Source organism: Melospiza melodia, chromosome 4, assembly GCF_035770615.1.
Source record: "Melospiza melodia melodia isolate bMelMel2 chromosome 4, bMelMel2.pri, whole genome shotgun sequence".
NCBI lineage: Eukaryota > Metazoa > Chordata > Aves > Passeriformes > Passerellidae > Melospiza > Melospiza melodia.
The window spans coordinates 69,626,855-69,634,794 of record NC_086197.1 but is presented as its reverse complement, the minus strand read 5'-3'; positions in this window follow the sequence as shown (position 1 = coordinate 69,634,794).

Genomic DNA, 7,940 nt, shown 5'->3' with positions numbered 1-7,940 from the left:
TGCAAGAGGTTAATTTCTTGCATTCTTACTGTGTTGTAGTAGTTGATAAATTTAGTATAAATTAGTTTTTAATAATGTAAAATTTAAAATATCAGTGCCATAAAAACAAAAAAGGTAGATTCAGACAGTATAAGATCTTTGCCAAGCTTGTTCCACAGCAGTGATTAACCTTCCTTGAGAGAAGGGACATATTGTTGTTTCTCCCCTGCTCCAATGATGCTGGGCTTGCTGAAGGAGGGTTTGTGTTCCTGAAAGCTGCTCTGCTTTTTTTCAGCTGTATCAGCTGGTCCAATGAAAACATATCACCTCTCCCTGTAGGGCTTGTCTCACTGAAGCTGCTGTTTCTGCTTACATCCAGCTGACGTGGATCGTTCTCCTGTCTTCCTTCTGCGTGGAAAACGACCTGAAAGGTCTAATGGACCTAACGATTCTGCTCCGTGATTCTGCGGCCCTGGGGAGTGGAACATACTCCATTGCCTTGTGTAGCTGCAGTGTCCAGTCAGCAGCAGGGAATCCAGCCCGAGGGGTTATAGTTACAATCTACAGTGCAAGGACTAAAGAAGGAAGAAATTGATCCCTTCTCATTGTTTTAGTTGCCACGCAGTTTCTAATATTTTCCAGTTTTAATCTTTGTAATTTCCCTTTAGTAGGTGCATAAGTAAACTCCCTTTACTGCTCCAGTCTGTCCTTTCTATATAGTTATGATACAGTTTATGGAATTCTGGAATTGAGACAGAAACTGTATCATTGCTCACATAAATACATTGATCTCCCCCACTATTGCTGATTTTTTACATCGGGGCCCTTGTCTGCCTTCCAATCCAGAAAAGCTTATTTGCCTAAAATACAGGAGCAGTCAGGTTAACCTGAATTAAGAGGTAATTAGTCAGCTCAGGAGTTGCACATGCCTTCCCAGCTGCACTTGTTCAGTATCAAACGGGCACAATGTGCTGCCTTTATAATGGATAGGCAGGAACAGACATGGGCAGATTAAACAAAATGTAATTAAAGTAAATTACATATTTAGAAGCAAGTAGGGGGAACAATCCAAAGGCTGCTTGGAGGATTGGCATTGCAAAGATGTTTTCTGATCTCTGGCTTCACTGGAACATGAATACAAGCCATTCATCTGAAGGTATGTGGTTATATTCAAGGAGTTCCAAGAAGTCCAGCACGGTTGTGTGGGTAACGCGCACATGCAGGATGCACATGCAGGCTAAGCAGTGTGTCTGCAGAAAAGAGCAGGATTATTTTTAGAACCATAGATGGCTGTGTCTCATCCAGGAAGTGCAGGGAGGAGATCTCTGGTTGAAGCAGAGCATAAGAATGTAATTTTTAATTACCTTGGCACAAAAAAAATGTTGTATTTTATTTTCTTGCTAAGCAAAGACTGAGAAGCAAACTCATTTAAAGGAGCTGTGTTCTGAAGAACATGGAAAAATCATAGATATTGAGATCATAGAATAGAGGTGGTTGTGATTAAAGGAAAAAAAAAGTGAGACAATGGATTAAGAAACAACTGAGTAAACAGCAAATACACATCCAGGCAGGTTTTTAAATATAAGGTCTAAGTTTAGATGCTTAACTCCACAATTAGGCAGCTCAATAACAGGGCCAGAGTTGTCAGTGTGAACTTCTTCCCTTTCAAGAGAACTTGATAGAGAATGGCATTCGCTCAGCACTTCCAGAAAGGAAGCTGCATAGTTGTCAAGTTTGACAATTTTTTTGTCTCCAGCTAAATTTGGTATCCTACTCAACCAAGAAACTGAGTCCTTGTTCTGTTTCCTTACTCTGCTCACAATGTTTTTAATCCTCCTTACTCTCTGGGGAAAAGAAACTGTGCACTTTATTTTCTAACTAGAGTGACTGAATGGGTTTTGTTTTGCAATACACCAAGTTGTGTATTAAAACTTGGATTAAGATCTTCTTAATCAAGCTTCTGTCTTTAAGCTGAATGGAAAAAGCCTCTCCAGCTCCTATTATGCAGCATCAACTGTTGTGAAATACATGCTTCTCTCCAGAGAGTCCAAAGCAATATTAAGGTCTGGCATCCAAAGTGGTTTACTTGTTAAGTGCATCTCTTGTGGTGGTTTGTCAGAAATTCATTTCCTATTTGTTAATCCAGTTGAGAGCAGAAACTGACAGTGGTGATCATACGCCCTCCAGGAAATTATGATACATTTCTGAAAACACCGTCTTGCTTTTCTGACTGTTAAGGTGGTCCTTCTGATCAGGATTAACAATGTACCAATGTTTTTCAGCTAGTATCGTTCCCCAGAGATGCAGTAGATTTTTTTTCTCAAAGCCTAAACAAAACTTTTCCACAAAGCATTTTCCAGTTCATTAATAACTTTTTCTCTATTGGGATAGACATGTAAACCTTCATTCTATACCCCTGACAGCAGTGTGAATGGACACGTGGGAGGTTGGCACTGAGCTGGGGTTGCTGAGCACCTGCACCAAGTTAGTTTTACAGAAACAGATGCAAGTTTACAGAACCATACCATCCAGTACTTGGATGTCATTCAAACCTCATTTTGGATGCTGAAGACAGGAATGTAAATTCAGAAACTTAGAGAAATTAGCAGATGTAGTTCAAGACACGCTCCTAGCGCACATTATATGAGATGGCAGCATCAGTGGAACATCGTGTTCCTGCTTAAGGGCACGTGTCTCCCCTGGACCCAGCTTGGGCTTTTGCTTCTGCCCCTTGTTCTGTCTGAATTGGGAGGATTATATGGCCCTCTGCTAGGCAGAATGGCCACGACTGGCTATTCTGAGAGCCTTCCTGTGCGGGCAGGCGAGTTTCCGTGCAGGGAGAAGGGGGAAGGGTGACCCCACACGGCTGGAAACAGGATCGAGGGAAGCGGGGCTGGAGGCGCCCCGTTCCACAGTCCGGATGGAACGTCCGGCCTCACAAGACAGGTTTTGAAGGAGGAAGTGTCACACACAAACGGAATGGTGAGAAAATACTCTTTTGCATGTACAGCTACCAGCTTCTCAGACGGGAGCCCTCAAAGAGGTTCTTAAGCACTCAACATATTTATGAGCCTTTAAGTGGCCTTGAAGTCTGGGAGACAGGCTCTGCTCCGAGCCTCAGTAGTTTGCTTCCAGGCTCTGCAGCCTCCTGTGGACTGGCAGTTCTCTATTCCCCTTGTCCCCCGTATAAAGGGAGGATCTTTGGAATGTAAATTGGATGTTGATCCTGTTTTTCAGTGTGCTTTATTTAGCTGAACCAGTCTGTGCTACATCATCTGTTTGTGCTTCTTGGATAGCTTATAGTAATTCACTGAGTGTTACACAAATCACAAATCACTGGGATATTACTTATAAAGGCTGGTTAATTTTCTGATCAGTTTACTTGTCTCTAAGCAAGCCAGGATTTAAATGCCTTCAAGTTACGTATTCTCAGCATTTTCATTGAGTGTAAAATACAATAAGCAAATCCCCTCATCATCAGAGCTTCCTTTTAAAAATTAATGTAAATCAGGGTATGCAAAGATGTCTGAGGAAATTATTTTATGACGTGATGTCCTTATTGTCTAATGAGATTTAAATTTGGGGTGGTAGAAATGACTGAGATTAAGAAAAACTTACTTTGCTGCAAAAGGGGTTTGGCAGGATTGGATTGTAGTAGAAGCCAGAGACATTGGGATCTAAAGAGGGATTGTTTGCATTGGAAACTGGAACCACAATCTAGTAAAAATGGACAGCTGATATGCATATATAAAACATAGATAAAACGATACAGTTTTCTTAGTTTTAGCCCAGTCATCGTTTTAGTGTTGAATGAAATAATTTTATGGCTGCATGAAGCGGAAGGACTCAGTCTGTGTACGAAGGTTGCCGGTGGTGTGTACCAGTACTGCTCCCCAGCTACTTCAGGCTTCTGTTTTTCCAGAGCCGATTGTCCTTTTCCTGTCTGTGTCAGCAAAGAGGAATGTGTGCCCATGCCGTGGTCTCCCTTGGATACAATCCTTGCGGTATCAGTTCAACATGCCAGAGTGAGAACTGAGATATGGGTAGTGATCCTGTCACTGAGACTGCAGGGAAAAACAGAAACTCTCCAACATCTCTGTGCTGTTAGAGAATCAAGGTAGTACTTTATTCTGGCCAGGATGTCATTTCGGCCAGGATGTGCAATAGAAATTATTTCATCCCACATACTTGGGTCGTGCAGTGAAAATCATTCCATCACAAATGGTTTTTCACCACACATTTCACATATTTATACAGACTAATCCCAAAGAAATTCACGTTCATTGGTCTTAAATTACACAAGTCTTAGTGTTCTGTTTCCTGTTACTTATTTATCCCTTTGTCTTCGATGCTAATTTGGTCCTCATTCTTCGGTTCTCTTAGCGATCTTTTCCCTGACCTGGTGTCTCCTATCTCCCGCACCGGGGCGGGTCATGCTCGTTAATGTTCGCTTCTCTCCTGTGCATCTTGTGGCCACTCCCAGTCTGTAGATGTTGAGTTCATCAGACCCACCCGGTGAACGGCATCTTTTGAAGTGAAACTTCAACTCCCCTCCCCCTGGGCAAAGGCGAAGAGACTGAAGTTACATTAAAAATGTTAAAGTTGTATCATTTCCAAAAATCTCTCCAACATAAATTGCGTTGCTAAGGCAGTAACTTTTGTCACAAAGGCCCAACAACAGCAGAAGGGGGTGATGTCTTGTATTTTTACATCAGCTCTCACAGAAAGTACAATTTCAGTTTGAAGTACGGAGAAAATGAGTTATAAAACACAACGGCCTGCAAATTACCATCAGAAGTGCCTTCTTTGGTAGTATCAACACAACTCATCTTGCAAACGTTTCGGCTCCTTTGCAGCACAGGAAAAGCTGGCTTTGGGAGCTAAAGTAATTACCAGTGATACAACATGCACTCTTTGCTTCTCCCTGAGTAACACCTGAGGGAAACTTCTGGGAATATGGTCACAGTTCTAACTGGTTTATCAACCCAGGTGACTGATACAGGAGATAACATTCAAGGTATGGTTAGATGATAAGGAAAAGACCACTGAGGCTCCCTGCCTTCAGAAGGAGTTATTTCCCATTTCCATCTCCATTTCTCTGTTTCCAGCTGTGTGTCCCTGCTGCTTTCTTTATGATGTCTTATGTGTTCTTGATAAAGCAAGCTGACATACTAGCAGCAAATACAAGTAGATATCCTGCTGTTGAATCAGATAAATCTGTGGTCAAAGGAGCCAAAGCCAGTTCAAAGAAATACTTGGCTAGGAATGCACAGCTCCTGGCAAGGCCATTGTTTCAACGGGGCATTAGATGAGCTTGGGGCATTCTTTTGGTGAGGTATTTGATGAGCCCAGCTGCATCACCAGACACTACAAGGAGGCTGAGGCAATCCAACACCACACTTCTTCCATCAGTTCTCCCCATCAGTTTGCAGCCTTAAGTGAGGAGACAAGGAGGAGAATGGAGCACCTCTGGCAGTGGTGTGCCCTGAAATCAGCCAAGCATAATGTAATCTTCCTCCTCCTAGTAATGCTGATAAAATAGCTGAAGCAGATCCCACCTTTTCCCTGCCTACCTGTCTGCTGCCATTCCAGTGATGTCCTGGGCCAGCTGCTGTGTAGCTGCTTGGGACTGCCTCAGGGAACTTATCTACAGAAAAAAAATTGCATTGTTTCTCAGGTGTGCTAGGTCACTTTATCCACTGTATACCATAGGTGCACAAATAACAAGGGGCAGCAAGAGGATGGAAAAAACGGCTGGGAACAGATGTCTCTGAAGTAGCATGCCACCAACACCTTTACAAAGGGATACATGCTGTCTTCATCATCTTGCCATTAAACACAACCATTTTACTGTGGCTGTACAGCTGAGTAAGCCCCACAATTGCTCTATTTCTTGAGCAGAGCAGATTATGTGGCTGATTAAGGATCAGAGAGATGGTAAGGCAGGCCCAAGTCAAAGACTCCCTGCAGCTCTACATATACACCATCCAATAAGAAAGAGGAAATTAGCTATTGTGATATCCTCTGCATTGAATGAGTTAAAGATCAGGATTGGCAATTACCTGCCAAAAAGGATAGTCTGTATTCCAACAGACTCTCTTCAAAAGATATGGGGGAAAGTGTTTTTGAAATATTTTGAAAATTGAGAAAAACTATTTTGAAAAGTTGAGAGTCTTTTTGAAACTGTATTTTGGCATGAAAACCAGATCTGTGCTCTCAGATGTCTCACTGCAGTGCATTTCAGGGTGTGTTTGTGTGAGGTTTGTTTTGCTTATGTGAGCAAACTGTAGCCTGTCCTCTGGCAGCAAAGGCATGAGGCAGTAATACCTTTCAGTCCCACAACAGTGGATTTGGGATTTTTCCTTGTGAGTAGCACTACATGGTATGTTTCTCTCTAGGTGTCCTACCCTTTGGCCTTGGCTCATAGGTGAGCAACATGTGGTTAAGATAAATAAGGTAGGTCAGAAGTCAAAGCCCAGGGCCTGCATATCTCTCCCAGGATACAAACAAATGCAGAAGAAATTTTTAAAGTACAAAGGTGATTTAAACCAAGATGTTAGGGTGGATATTGCAAAACCAGCTGAATGAAGGCATACCAAAAAGTCCATGCACTTGCTTTTTGTGGAGACAAGAGATAACCAAGGTATTAATGCTTCAATGGAACCAAACAAAGCACAGAATAGTATTTTGCATGGCCTCATCACGTGCAGTCGGAGCTTAGTTTGTGTCCTGCTTTTCCAGTGGCATCAATGGGTTTGTGCGACTTCTATGCATTAATTCCAAGAGCCTTTTTTGGGTGCTGTAGATGGAAAAAAAAACTTTTCTGCAGCAGGTGGCGCAGCCACCAGGGAAACTCCCCTAACAAAGCTCCTGCCGAGGCCGGCGGGGCGGGGGCTCTGAGTCCCAAGGCTCCGAACTGCGGTGGTGGCTGTCAGACCCGCTAATGGAATCAGGGCAGGTAGCAGGAAAAAGAGTTTAGTGGCACACACAACCTTCAAAAATTCATGTACCATTTGGCTCAATACTTCCTTTCTTCGAATATTGCCTTCCTGATAAAGACTCTAGATGTTTATCCTGATCTGTACTGCCCCCTGATACTTAGATTTCAATTGGAAAGGCAGCTGGGGTGGGGGCTTTCCCTTAACTTTGCTATTTCATATTTATTTTTAAAAAATTCTGGTAAAAAACCCAAGTCATGGATTTGGCCAAGAACTATCTGCTACTTATTCAAATGTCTTTAGTGCAGATGGCCCCATCACAGTCCTTCTCAGGCTAATGTATGCCACAGAATGGAAAGTGCCACCAGCTGGCTTTCAGGTGGAAGTTATGAAAAATTAAAATTCTACAATGAAAGAAGAAAAATAGAGTGTGAAATATATGGATATACTTTTAAGAAGGAGCAAACCCTCTTGCTATATGCTTCTTTATTGATCCAATTCTACAAACATTTTCACATATAACTACCAAAAATCAGGACACAATAAGAGCAACAAACTATTGCAGAATAGTTTGTGAGCTCTTTGTTTGTATGAAACTACTTTTTATATCTCTAGAGTGTATATTATATATATAAAATATACTGTGGAAATATTAACAAAATCTGAGAAGCAGAAATTACATGGAGGAGAGAAGGATACAGGAATACACAAGTACTGGGAAGAAAACTCTGTTGGAAGTAAAACAGAAAATCAGAGGTGAACATGAAAAAAAAGCTCAAGAGAGTGCTGGTCATCCCAAACAGTGTCTGGCACCTGAACTGCAAGATGCCAAAGTTCCCCTTCCTTAGTGTTTCTTACTGCAGATGTGAGAATGTAAAACATGTGTTAGAGCTTTTTCTTTGACCCAGGGGGAAAACATGACATTTTCCCTTGATTTCTGTGACTGTCATGTTCCAGGGCCTTGGAATCCAGCTCAGAACAAGCAGGTAAACCATTATTGCTGTTGCAGTGGAACTGTGCTGC